The following is a 14,209-nucleotide window of genomic DNA, read 5'->3' as shown; positions in this document are numbered from 1 at the left end:
CAAATTCAGAAGGGAATGAAAACAAAAACAATGCTGTTTTTAAACAAAAAACAAAACGAAATCCAAATCGGTTTGTCTATTCGGTAGCTACAACGCCACAGACAGACACATATACAGACAGACAGACGGGAGGAAAGGGGGTAGTGAAATTCTTAACCCGTCACCACACGATCGAATTAGATAAGATAATATCATGCTGGGCAGAGCAATCTAATCAATGGAACTAATTTTATCAATACTGGGGATAGTTTGGCCGCGGTCAAATATAATTAATACCTAACTTGATTATCAGCAGTATTGTTTATCTTCTCAATTGAGTGGACTAAATATACAGGCGAATATTGTATCACTATTGTAGTTGTAGAGAGACAGGAACGGCTTAATAGAACCGTTTTCCCCTGAAGGGTAAAAAACGGACACCTAAATATTGAATTAGCTAGCTATTTGAAATAAAATCAAGATTTTAAACCGACAGACATTTTATTTTATTGCGTCATCGAACGAATTATTGACGACCGCTTTGGCCTAGTGATTAGTGACCCTGCCTGCTAGGCCGCGGTTCTGAGTTTGCATCTCGGTTAAGCCCTTGATACGAGTATAATATATAACAATGTATGTATACATATAATCAAGGCCCGTGTTTTCATGCCGATGACATAAATTTGACGTCACGCTGCATATTAGATTATTCAAATAGTTTTATTGTAATAATTATTCATTATTCATTACTCAATTCAATCATGTTAACTATAAAACTCCCGTGAGACTCATACATATTTAACAATATTTTAAGCGGGTTACTCACGTATTAAGTCGATATAGCGTTCGACATGTTTCGGTTCAATTTCGAGAACCTTTCTCAAGAGTAGCGACACCCCGCCTTTAGTTACATGTCGAGAGCGCGACGCATACTGCGGACGCTTGCTCGGTGCGCGCGGCTGCTGAGGACGGGCGCAGGGGGGGGGGGTCAGCGGCGCGAGCGACGTCACCGTGGCGAGATCGGAGCTACCCACTATGTTACTTTTGTCAAAAGCAGGATTGCACACAACACTTATTACGTCACTTGTTAAGGGTGCGTTTACACTGGGGACCGACGTAGTGCCTAGAACTGTTTTCCAACTAGGTGGCACCGACCAACCACTGTCACGATTGAAATTAGGATGACGACTAATTTCTATAGCTTCCCGTATTGTACGGTACATCAAGGGAGTGACGGATAAGATCGGACACTTGTTACGCCGAAGATATAGCATCAAGACGATTTTCCGTCCTCACACGCAGCTCAGGAAATGGATGCGTTCGCCAAAAGACAAGGAGCCCTTAAATGTTCCCGGGGTGTACAGGATCCCGTGTTCCTGTGGGAAGTCATACATTGGAGAGACCGGCCGGAACATCTCGACAAGGCTTTCTGAACACATACGTAGTATGAAGGGCCGGGACACCCACAGCTCTGCGGTGACAGAACACGTATTGGATTCGGACACGACGCACTATGTAAGATTTGATAGGGTAACCGTACTGGCGCGAGAAAAGTTCTTCGTTCAGCGGAAAATACGGGATATTCTAATGCTATAGAAATTAGTCGTCATCCTAATTTCAATCGTGACAGTGGTTGGTCGGTGCCACCTAGTTGGAAAACAGTTCTAGGCACTACGTCGGTCCCCAGTGTAAACGCACCCTTAACAAGTGACGTAATAAGTGTTGTGTGCAATCCTGCTTTTGACAAAAGTAACATAGTGGGTAGCTCCGATCTCGCCACGGTGACGTCGCCCGCGCCGCCGACCCCCCCTGCGCCCGTCCTCAGCAGCCGCGCGCACCGAGCAAGCGCCCGCAGTATGCGTCGCGCTCTCGACATGTAAAGGCGGGGTGTCGCTACTCTTGAGAAAGGTTCTCGAAATTGAACCGAAACATGTCGAACGCTATATCGACTTAATACGTGAGTAACCCGCTTAAAATATTTTTAAACATCGCATCGCCGTCGCGCGACCATCGCGCAACCGTCGCCCACGCAAGCCACGGCGTTAGCATTTAGTTTATTTATTTATAAGTACAAACCAATTTTGTGTAGAAAGTACCTACGTTTAATGAAATGATAAAATTTAGATGTTGCTTTCATGTTTCAATATCGAAGCTCTCTTGGGGAAAGAAAAAATTGCGAGTTTCACAAGGTCAATTTATCCATGTGTGATATTACAAAAACAGCGTTCTTTTATACATTAAATTAAATATCTCGTTGCTTCTGTTGTTATGCTAAAAATATCTCAACGGAAAAAACTTATTTCTGCGTAGTGAAAATATTTCAGGGTTTCCTGACGTTTTAGGATAAGTTCGGTAGATAATATAATTATTTTTTGAAAATTTTATCAGTTAGAATGTACAGTCAACCAATTGGAACCCTAGGCCACTGTAGAACTATGTCATAGTGACGTTATAAATCAGATTGTAAGAAATATCTTACTGCTTGTCATTTTGACATGGTTGTAGAGTGGCCTAGGTTCCAATTGGTTGACTATACTGTAAACATGCTTGCGATTGCGATGATAGTTCTGACGCTCCCACACTGGCCGTTATAAATGTTATATTTATTTATTAGTAAAACACGTTTACATTTACCCGCTAATATTGTAGTGTTAATTTTTAATTTGTAATTTTAATTTATCCTATGTATCGCAATAAATTAAATGTAAAAGTATCCACGAATCGAGTGTCAACACAAACCTGATAGGGTTCCATGGCACTCTGGTTTATGAACATATTATGATTTTTAATATAGAATAAATAAATAAAAAAATGACAGTAAAACCAATGCGTCACGAAACTTAGACTGACATAACAAAAACATATTATTTTTTTTTTAAATAACCCCCGACCGCGACATAGTGGACCGATTTTCATGAAACATGGCTAAAAACACTCCCGACTAACTCAGCTTTCAAACAAAAAAACTAAATCGAAATCGGTTCATCCGTTCGGGAGCTACGATGCCACAGACAGACACACACACAGACAGACAGACAAACAGACAGACAGACACGTCAAACTTATAACACCCCGTCGTTTTTGCGTCGGGGGTTAAAAACAATACTAGCCGAAAAACCACACCTTTCGGCCAGAAGTCTGCGCTCGCGACGGTGTCCTGTAGCGGCCGCGGTCACTGCTCCACGAACGAACTGAAGTGAAAATGAAAATGAAAATGAAATGAAAATGAAATATTTATTTTTCAAGTAGGCATATTACAATGCGCATATGAACGTCAAATAACGCTACGCCGGCTCTAGTGCACGTAGTGACTCGACTGCAGCTGTTGCACCCTCAGCGTATAGCCAGTCTTCCGGCGAACGTAGTCCACCACCTCGTCGGCCACGGCGGAGTAGTGCAGGCCAGATACGTAGAGCGCCCTACTCGGTGTTGCGAATGTTATACACCGTGTTGTTTTTGTTTTCTGTTAAATTCGACACCTCGTTAGGTTCATTATCAAGAACCATCCTGTATATCACTTTCGCTAAAAAAAATTTCATCATTTTAATACATAATAAATGAATTTATTAGTTTGAGAGACACTTATGAATAACATTCAAACCGAACACAACCAAAGACAACATTAATAACATTCAAGTTAGTGTCAAGTGATTGACGGCACATGTCCAAACAAATAACATTAGGAATTGGTAAAGGCTGTCACACACGTGTTCAGTAATTATCTTTTCCCCTCACTAGCTCGGAAACACGTATTTTATCCTTTAATACCAGCGGGTAAAAACGCATTTTATCCACTAGTGGGTAAAGTAATTTGACCTTGAATAAAGTCAAATTACCTGCTTTAAAATTGATAAAAGTAGGTGAATCTAGTAATAAAGATGATTTACCACCTGATGTGGAACTACTGGAAGCAGTGATAAACGCATTTTTTGCGTTGTAGTTTCCTCGCTATAGTGAGGGGAAAAGTTTTGTGTTACACTCGGGTGCAAATGTATTTTACTTCTCCTGTGTTAAAAAACTCGCAAGTTCAGGATTCTATTCTAGAACCACTCGCTTCGCTCGTGGTTCAACTATAGAATCCTTTCACTTGCTCGTTTTTCAATTCCACACTCGGCGTTAAAATACAACTTTGCCCCCTTGTATAACAAATAACTATTTTTTTTTAATAACCCGATAACCGTAAGAGTTAAGATGCTAGTTTCTTAGAGAAATTGATTGTATTTGAAATAAATAATCTTCCCTTAAAGTTAACGGAATTCAATAAAAACAGGGTGTATAACACTGTGTGAGATGGCATGCGTTACCACCAGTATGGGAACACCATTAATGTCATCTGTCAAGGAGCCTTTAACGCGAGTGTGTTTGCATTACCTTACGGCCATAATTATTTTGTATTAAATACAATTTAAATTTAAATTCAAGCAAAGACATATAACTCCGTATAGGCAGATAAAGTCTAACCTACCTGGCCTAGATGGCATTACACCTTTGGGGTACGCTCAGCTAGATGGCGCTAATATTAATATTTGACATTTTAAAACATATCAAGCTAAGAATATGGGCCAAATTGTCAAAACTGAGTTTCAAAAGTTTTAAGCCTGAGAGATGGCAGTCTATGCACTGTGATTACACATTTTACTTCGACAGTAACTTTTTATAATACTCGATCCTGTTAAGATGTTCGCCTATACACAGTTACACACTGTATAATGACAGCAATCAAAACAAGTAAATATTGTATCAGACGTGGTACAATTCGGGTATCATCGCCATTATATATAATTTGTTGTCATTGTCACTTGTCAAAGACGCCAATTATTATTTACTTACGTACATTTTCTATTAAGATATAAAATTCATTAGTTAGTTATAGTAAATAAATAAATAAATATTGAGGGAGACCTTACACAGATCAACTTAGCCCCAAACTAAGCAAAGCTTGTACTATTGGGTGCTAAGCGACGATATACATACTTAAATAGATAAATACATACTTATATACATAGAAAACATATATCTGAACAAACATCTGAACAAATATCATATAGGAACAAATATCTGTGCTCACCACACAAATAAAGGCCTTTACCGGGATTCGAACCTGGGACCGCGGCTAAGCAGGCAGGGTCTACCAACTGAAATATTAAAGACAAAGGAGTATTTTATACGCCTTATATGATTGAAAATATTACCCATCGAGAAAAAAAAATAAAGTGAGAAAAGTAAATCAGTGATATATATTTTTGTAATATCAAGTGTTTTTTCCTTGAAATATGAACATGATTGTAAGATTGGTTCCTTTTTTACCTTGTTTTGTCGTACTTACCTAAAAATATAATATATTGTATGAAATAATATTCTATATTAAATAATTTTGTATTAAATTCCGTTACAGTTTTGTCGATTTTCTTTGATGTAATATTTTGAAGCTTATTGTTATGTAGGTAGGTAATGGCAACAATTGATTGCTTTTTTTTGCTTTGGAGGCCAGGAAGTAGGATGTTGTAAATAGTTGATATTAGGTCAGGAATATTGAATGAAGTTAAATCCCTGTTAGTATAGCAGCGCCCGAAAACCCATTTTTTGCCACCTATTTTAAGACACATAATAATAATAAGTACCTAGACTTGGCTTACGAGATAACCGCCATGTGGGATGTTGATTCGACGATCATTGTTCCGATAGTCGTTTCAGCGAACGGTCTCATAGAGAAGAGTCTCGACCAACATCTCGAGAGACTCTCGCTAGGTGGTTGGATCAAGGGTCAGATGCAGAAGGCGGTGATCTTGGACACGGCGGAGTCCGACGGTTCCTCTCTCTGCAGCCCTAACCACCGGCAGCTTGGGCCCTGCCCCGCTGCTGGCGGCACCCTAGGTTAGGTGAGTGTAGTGTGTTTGGACAGACCATCGAGTGTGAACGCGACCAGTGGTAACGCTGAAAGTGAACGCAGCCGACGCGCGCGAAGGAGGGTAAATCGCGCGCTGTCTATACAACTTTAACATCCACCCGCCTTCGTCAGTTTTCCGTGATCATGATGCATGCAACTGCGTCGAAATATCGGGAGCTCGACAAAAATCAAAAAGGTAATCACGGTCTATATCCCGGTCAATATAAGTCTAATGAAAATAACCGTGAATCATTCAAAACTCTTATAAAATACCTTTATTTAATGCTTTATTTAACTAATACTAATAAGTTCCTTCGTAAAACTCAGACGAATAGTAAGTACGTGCCACACGTCTACACAGGTGGCGCCCCTCGACTTGTTCATTCGAATGAACGGCTAGCGTGTAGGTACTTAACGCGTGACCGCGAGCGAGTGACGTAAGCCTGATTATGTTCCCACGTGGGCGTTTTCCAAATTAAATCTCGAATATCGAATTTCACCAGATACGGACGTGTTTGGGCTCATTCTTCTCAGAATCACGAGCTGATTCGATCCCGACGATAAAAAAATGTGTCCCAAATTTTCCATACAAAATTCGAGTTTCCAATACGTCACGCACGTAGTTCATAATAAAATCGTGAAGTAAAAATAAAAAAAAATTAGGACACACTTTTTTATCGTCAAGATCGAATCAGCTCGTCATTCTGAGAAGAATGAGCCCAGACACGTCCAGATCTGGTGAAATTCGATTTTCGAGATTTATTTTGGAAAACGCCCACCTACAAGTAGAGGTAGGTACAGTCAAGTGCAAAAATACGTATCGATTTTATCCGCTCAAAAATATGACCTTATTCCGCCGACATAAAGTGCTATGGGACATATTTTTGATAAGTTGTACGCACCCATATTTTTACACTTGACTGTACATACATATTATTATAAGCCAGCAAAAGCCGTATTTCGTATTAAAACAAAATTTTCGGTTCCCGAAATTGGTCTGCTAAGTACCAGCACCTAATTAATTAGGCCTTTCTAAAATTACTAAAGGCCGTACAAAAAATATTCTTAAGAGGAAAATGAGCCCACATTTTTACCTGAGACCCATGTAAATATTTTGATCTTTGGCGGTTTAATGCGTCAATGCTTGTAGCATAATGGGAAGATTTTCAATGGGGCTGATAGGATCTCCTGCGTCAGTGGCTTGTTAACAAGTGGGGGTCCTTGAGATGATTTCAATAATAACAAAAATGCTTATAAAAATATGAGACTATACACGGTGTAACATAAGGGAGCCGAATGATTTTAACTACGCATTTCAGAGGGCAAAATAAAGATAAAATGCTAATTCACGTTAAGCAAATTTCGCCAAAAAAATTTTTTTTTGTTTGTTTGGATGTGTTTTCACAAAAAAATTAAATGTTATTTGTAAAACTGGCACTTAAAATAAAAAGTTAGGTAAGTACAATAAAAAAAAAATACTTTTTTTGCAATGAGTTACTAACTAGTTATTTTTTGACATCTATCAACGAAGATTGTTAGATTATGTCCGATAACGGCATCATCGCCATCAAAACAGCGTTTTGTTCTGAGAAATAATAAGTAATTGTTATGTTTTTAAATGCTAACTCTGAAAGTAGGCGAAATCCAGAAAAGTTTTATGACATATTAGTGTTCTAATATGATGATAATACGCTGTTAAAATTATTCGGTTTCCTCATGTTACACCGTGTATACGTCATACTGCTGGGCACAGGCCTCTTCTCGCGCGAGGGCTCGGGCTATTTATTATTTTTAACCCCCGACGCAAAAACGACGGGGTTTTATAAGTTTGTCGTGTCTGTCTGTCTGTCTGTTTGTCTGTCTGTCTGTGTGTGTCTGTCTGTGGCATCGTAGCTCCCGAACGGATGAACCGATTTAGATTTAGTTTTTTTTTTGTCTGAAAGCTGAGTTAGTCGAGAGTGGTCTTAGCCATGTTTAATGAAAATCGGACTACTATGTCGCGGTCGGTGATTTTTCAACAATTTTAATTTTATTTATTTTTATGGGCCCAGAATGTCCCACTGCTGGGCAAATGCCTCCCTCCTTCCTTTCCACGTATCCCGGTTTCCCGGTCTTGACCCGTTGGTCGTTGCCCACCAGTCCTTATCGAAAGCGTCAAGGTCATCTCGGCAACGCCGTCTAGGCTTACCGCGGCCTCGGCTTCGATTTTGCGGGACACAGCATATTATTCTATGTCCTAACTTGTCTTATGTACAATAAAGTGTTTACATACATACATACATACACAGTTAGTCCACAGTCCGGGTTATACTCACACCTCAGACACTGGCGGTCAAATATATGAAAGAGGCGCGTTCCTAGCACCAGGGGTGGCTCACTCCGCAATTCTACCGCCGCGCTACAAGTACATGCCGGAGGCCGCGAGTTCGCGGCCCATTCAGTGGAGACGACCTTCGCGCGGCGCAATAGAATTCAATGTCGGCTGCTCGCGTGCGGTCCGTTTGTTAATGTAGGTAAGAATTTAGAATGGCGGCATTGTGTGAATATCAAAGAAGTGAGCCTTCTGTACTTGTACTATTATTATATTCTGTGCTAGCACGCAGTCTAAGCTCGTGTAGGTGAACGTGTACTATGCTTGTATGAGTGAAATATGGCAGGTCGACTGTTCGCGTTTTTGTAAGGTAACCGAGAGGGGGTGGCGGCACTTTCAGCGGGGAGCGGGAGTGGCCATACTGTACGATAGTACTCTTTATTATACTGTGCTACAGTCCTGTAAAATTTTATTTAAACCATAAAAATGGTTATAATAAGTTTAGTTTAGTTATCCTTAGAAGGTAGACGCCATGTCGGGGTTGTTTTGTGGGTCCAGATATAAAATACAAATCTATCGATGCATGTTCTCATTCTGCTGAATTCTACGCACAAGTCTAGTACTTCAACTGTACTTTTAAATAAAATTGATATTTGTATTTCTTTTATATTTTTCTTGTTTATGTTTTTCATTTGGTTTGTTGTTCGCCGTGCTTAATTAATTAACTGTAATGCCAGGTCGACTGTTCGCGTTTTTGACAGGCGGTAACTGTGAGGTAACCGAGAGGGGGTGAGGCATTTGTTGTGTTCCAACCTAAAGGGTCCTTATAAAATCAACATAATAATCTTTTGCCATGGAGAAACATATTTATACTTAAACAATAATCGTTGTTTATAAACTTTAATTTAAATTGTCTCTAGGCATTTGAGCTCTGTTTGTAATCAAATTAATTGAAAAATTAAAGAGAAAGTGGAATTAGTATTCCCAAACGAGCGGATCTTGTGTGTTCGGACTTGTCCATTATTATTTTGTTGATCGGGTCAAGATAAACAAATAATTGCCCTTATCGGAATTCAATCAGTCGTGGACAAACATCTTTACAAACCTACATTCCAAATATATGTTCACGACGGCTCACTATTGTCTCGCAGATACTTTTTTCACATATATTTGATTCGTAAATAGTTCTTGGCAGAAGTCACGTTTGGCAGAAACACGTTACGCAGAATATGCTTTGGTATAAATCATTTCGCAGATTTTTATAATACCGAATCGTATGTTGTCATAATGTTGATGAGCATAATAGTCTTCTAGTCGAATAGCACTTTCGCAGAAAAACTTTCGCTCGTGATTCCTGATGATGAACCTAACTGCGTGTCGAATTTAACGGAAAACAAAAAAACACTGAGTTCCCGATCTCATTGTCACTGTCTTAGGGAAGTCTATAGTTTTGGCATGTTGGTTTTTGAAGTTTGTGAACTCAACTGTACAAAGACAGTAAAGATATTTTACGAATCAGTTGATGAAATTAGAGTTAACTACGATCAAACGAACGCTAATGGACTCCAGCGTTGCTTTCACGAACGGTCCAAAAATAGATCCATTACAAGACCTTCTGTAATGAAAACCCGATAACCTTAAGATAGGGAACGGAACCCTCAGGGCGGTAAATCATAAAGCTGACGTCAGACTACCATGCAGTGCCTCTAACACGGATTTTCGATGTTTTAAAATACTCGATATTCTCGATAACATATAAGCGTGGCAAAAAAGTGGAAAATAATAGAGGCGCCACCGTCTACGTAAATATTTTTGCATGTAGCAACTATTTAGTAACTTTTGTATGAAAAAAGTAGGTGTTGCTATGGCAAAAAATATTGTTATACAAAGAAATAAGTCAATCTATTTGTATAGGGGCCGCGTGTGTCACATTTTACTGACATTGTTATTTACCTGTGATAGGAAATATGTCTTTGGCCCTTGAGAGTTCATAATTTTTATGTTGTTGCAATTAAATATCACGAAACAAGGTATTCTTTATGTTATCTTCTTCTTCTTCTTCTTCAACCTAGCATTTTCCCGGCCTAGCGCCAGAGTCCGCTTTCCTGCTCAATCTTCTCCACTTTGCCCGGTCTTCGGCATCCTGAGGTGAGAGATTGTTCTCTTCCATGTCCGCTGTCACGACGTCCAGCCAGCGCTTCTTAGGCCTACCGTATTCTTTATGTTATCGTTGACTTAAAAAAAATAGAAATTAGAAAGACCGAGCAAAGTGGTGTGCTCTTGTGTTGGAGGCCAAAACTCATTTCGGGCTATCGTGCTAGCCAAGTAGTAAACTGTTTGGGGCGCACTATATCTATTATCTATACTCCTACAATGGATATCGTTTCCCACGAACTTTCAAATGAAGGGTGAACACAGGCATCTTCTGGATGAGCTCACGACATCGTAGGCCTTTGCCTTTAGCTAGTCTGTGGTCAAGGGACTCAAGGGTAAGCCCATTTTATGAGCAATTCCCTAAAAGTTTGTACATTTGGATCACGTCTTTGAATTTGATAAAAATTGGTAGGCTGATCATGATGCTGAGCAAGATACACTAGGTTTCCCGAAATGTCCTAGGTAGTTTTATGAAACTGTTCTTTTTTTAGGGTTCCGTAGTCAACTAGGAACCCTTATAGTTTCGCCATGTCTGTCTGTCCGTCCGTCCGTCCGTCCGTCCGTCCGTCCGCGGATAATCTCAGTAACCGTTAGCACTAGAAAGCTGAAATTTGGTACCAATATGTATTTCAATCACGCCGAAAAAGTGCAAAAATAAAAAATGGAAAAAAATATTTTATTAGGGTACCCCCCCTACATGTAAAGTGGGGGCTGATATTTTTTTTCATTCCAACCCCAACGTGTGATATATTGTTGGATAGGTATTTAAAAATGAATAAGGGTTTACTAAGATGGTTTTTTGATAATATTAGCATTTTCGGAAATAATCGCTCCTAAAGGAAAAAAAAGTGCGTCCCCCCCCCCTCTAACTTTTGAACCGTATGTTTAAAAAATATGAACAAAATCACAAAAGTATAACTTTATAAAGACTTTCTAGGAAAATTGTTTTGAACTTGATAGGTTCAGTAGTTTTTGAGAAAAATACGGAAAACTACGGAACCCTACACTGAGCGTGGCCCGACACGCTCTTGGCCGGTTTTTGTTACCAGAGTTCTATACATTTTCGGTAACAAAAAAGGAAAGTTTCATACAAACTACCTAGGACATTTTGGGAAACCTAGTGGATCTTGCTCAGCAATCAGCATCATGGACTCTATCAGCCTACCAATTTTTATCAAAATCAAAGACGTAATCCAAATATACAAACTTTTCGGGAATTGCTGTTATAACAATAATAAATAACCTAACCACAAAATTAAAATTTTCAAAAAACCCCCGACTGCGACATAGTAGACCGATTTTCATGAAACATGGCTAAGAACACTCCCGACTAACTCAGCTTTCAGACAAAAAAAAACTAAATCTAAATCGGTTCATCCGTTCGGGAGCTACGATGCCACAGACAGACACAGACAGACAGACAGACATACCAGACACGTCAAACTTATAACACCCCGTCGTTTTTGCGTCGGGGGTTAAAAACATCAAAACACTCATGGTAGTGGTCCAGGTAGCAATTTGGAAAGGTCACACAGCGGATGCGTTGGTGAAGGGTGATAAACATAAAATTGTTACGTATTTTGTCCCGTAGGGGCTTACGTTTTGGTGTTTTTTGTTGATATATTTATCCATACTAATATTATAAATTGGAAAGTGTGTGTTTCTGTTTGTTTGTCCGTCTTTCACGGCAAAACGGAGCGACGAATTGTCGTGATTTTTTAAGTGGAGATAGTTGAAGGGATGGAGAGTGACATAGGCTACTTTTTGTCTCTTTCTAACGCGAAGCCGCGAGCAAAAGCTAGTAGGAAATATTTACGTGAATATCATAAGTTCAGACGAATGTTAATAAAAATGCATAAGGAAATAGAATAAAACTATGAATTTATGATGCATTCTGACGTTTCGAACTCTTTACAGAGTTCGTGGTCAACCTGTGACAGAAAAATATACAAAATAACGAATCGACCCTCAACTCCAAAATTAAGAATGTTATCTCAAAACGGGTCGCAGGGGTTGAAAGAAAACAAAATGTGACAGGGACCCCAGTCCCTGGGGCCCATTTCTCAAAACTGAAAGTTACAAGTTACAAGCGGAAGTCTCTTTCCAACTTTACATATTAGACATTGACAACCACTTGTCAATTATTGTAATTTGTAGCTCCGAGAAATGGGCCCCTACTAGCTCATTGTTTACACCTTACACCACAACCTCACAGTCGGCTTCTACGATACCCACGGGAGGAAAAAGGGATGTAAAACTTTTCCATAAAATATATCTTACATAAAAATGCAGAAACTGAAAATATTTCATCGGGGTGCTCATTCAACGAAGAAAACAATCATACTTACATCCATAATAATATTATAAATGGGAAAGTGTGTGTGTCTGTTTGTTTGTCCGTCTTTCACCGGGATTTTTCAGGTGGAGATATTTGAGGGGATGGAGACTGAAATAGGCTACTTTTTGTCTCTTTCTAATGCGAGCGAAGCCGCGGGCAAAAGCTAGTAATATATATTGCAGTGTCCCGAAAAAGCGGACCCGTCACCTTCGAGGCCATAGATTGTAGAAACCCCTAGATGGTAGGCATGTGACGTCATCGTGACAACATTTTTTATTACGATAATATAATACGACTGATATTCGCTCACCAAAAATTTTAGAATTTTCATGAAGTTGGAGAAAATCACAGATATTTGTTCCTGCGTCATGGATGTTTTCTATGTATATATTTGTATATTATATATATTATATCGTTGTCTCTGAGTATCTGCAACACAAGCCTTCTTGAGCTTACCGTGCCGTAGGACTCAGTCAATCAGTGTAAAAATGTCCTATAATGTTTTTTTCTTTTTTTAGGGTTCCGTACCAAAAAGGTACAACAGGAACCCTTATGGTGCGACTCTGTCCGTCTGTCTGTCCGTCTGTCACATTGTTAAATATCTCGAGAACTACTTATGCTATCGATATGAAATTTGGAATAGTTATACACATTGTGAACCTCTACAAGTTAAAAGTATTTTTTTTTTAATTAATTAATATAAATGATAGAAAATGGCCAAAATGAAAGGGGGGCAAACTGAAAATTTCAAGTAACTAGGTCAAGTGGGGTATCGTTAGAAAGAGCTCAAATTGTACATATCAAAACTATTTTTTATAATTTTTTGGTTGTGGAAAAAAAATGTTTTTTGAAGGAAAATGTAAAAAAAAATACCGTTCCCCCCCCTTATCTCCGAAGTTTACCAACATAAATGTATGAAATTTTCACCAAACATGGGTATTATAATGAATATTACAGGAAAAATAAAATCGTACACGTATCTTGAAAACTTTTTTATTTATTTATAACCCTTGCGGGTGTTTATTGTACCTGTATTTTTTAACAAAATAACAATGAAATTACCTGCTTTCAAATAGAGGCAAAATGGTTAAAATCGGTTCACGCAATAAACAATTATTCCATAAAAATCGTCTTCCATACTAGCTCGCGCGCATTAGTTTACTCAATTTGCCGATAGATGTCGCTGTACGTTGAACGCTCATTTCCTACATGGCGTTTTTCCTGATATAATGAGGTCGGTTCAGGAGCGTCGTTGCGACATGTCGTAAGTCGTAAACTATTGAAGCCTTATCTTGATTTTATTTGGACGTTGTCTACCAATAAATTGTATATTAAAATATTACTTGTTATGTGGGAAATTGAGTCTTGAGGGATTTAGTAAAATCTGTAGAGTTCTATGAATAACATTTTGATGATTCAACTATTGAAAGTTTGTACGGAACCCTCGGTGAGCGAGTCCGACTCGCACTTGACCGGTTTTTTTAAAGTGACACCACGGTGCTTACTTAAGATAGAGTAGAGCAGATATATATATTTTTCA

This window comes from Leguminivora glycinivorella, unplaced genomic scaffold (genome assembly GCF_023078275.1).
Source record: "Leguminivora glycinivorella isolate SPB_JAAS2020 unplaced genomic scaffold, LegGlyc_1.1 Scaffold6, whole genome shotgun sequence".
Taxonomy (NCBI): Eukaryota; Metazoa; Arthropoda; class Insecta; order Lepidoptera; family Tortricidae; genus Leguminivora; species Leguminivora glycinivorella.
The sequence above is the reverse complement of the archived record's forward strand: the minus strand, read 5'-3'. Positions refer to the sequence as shown.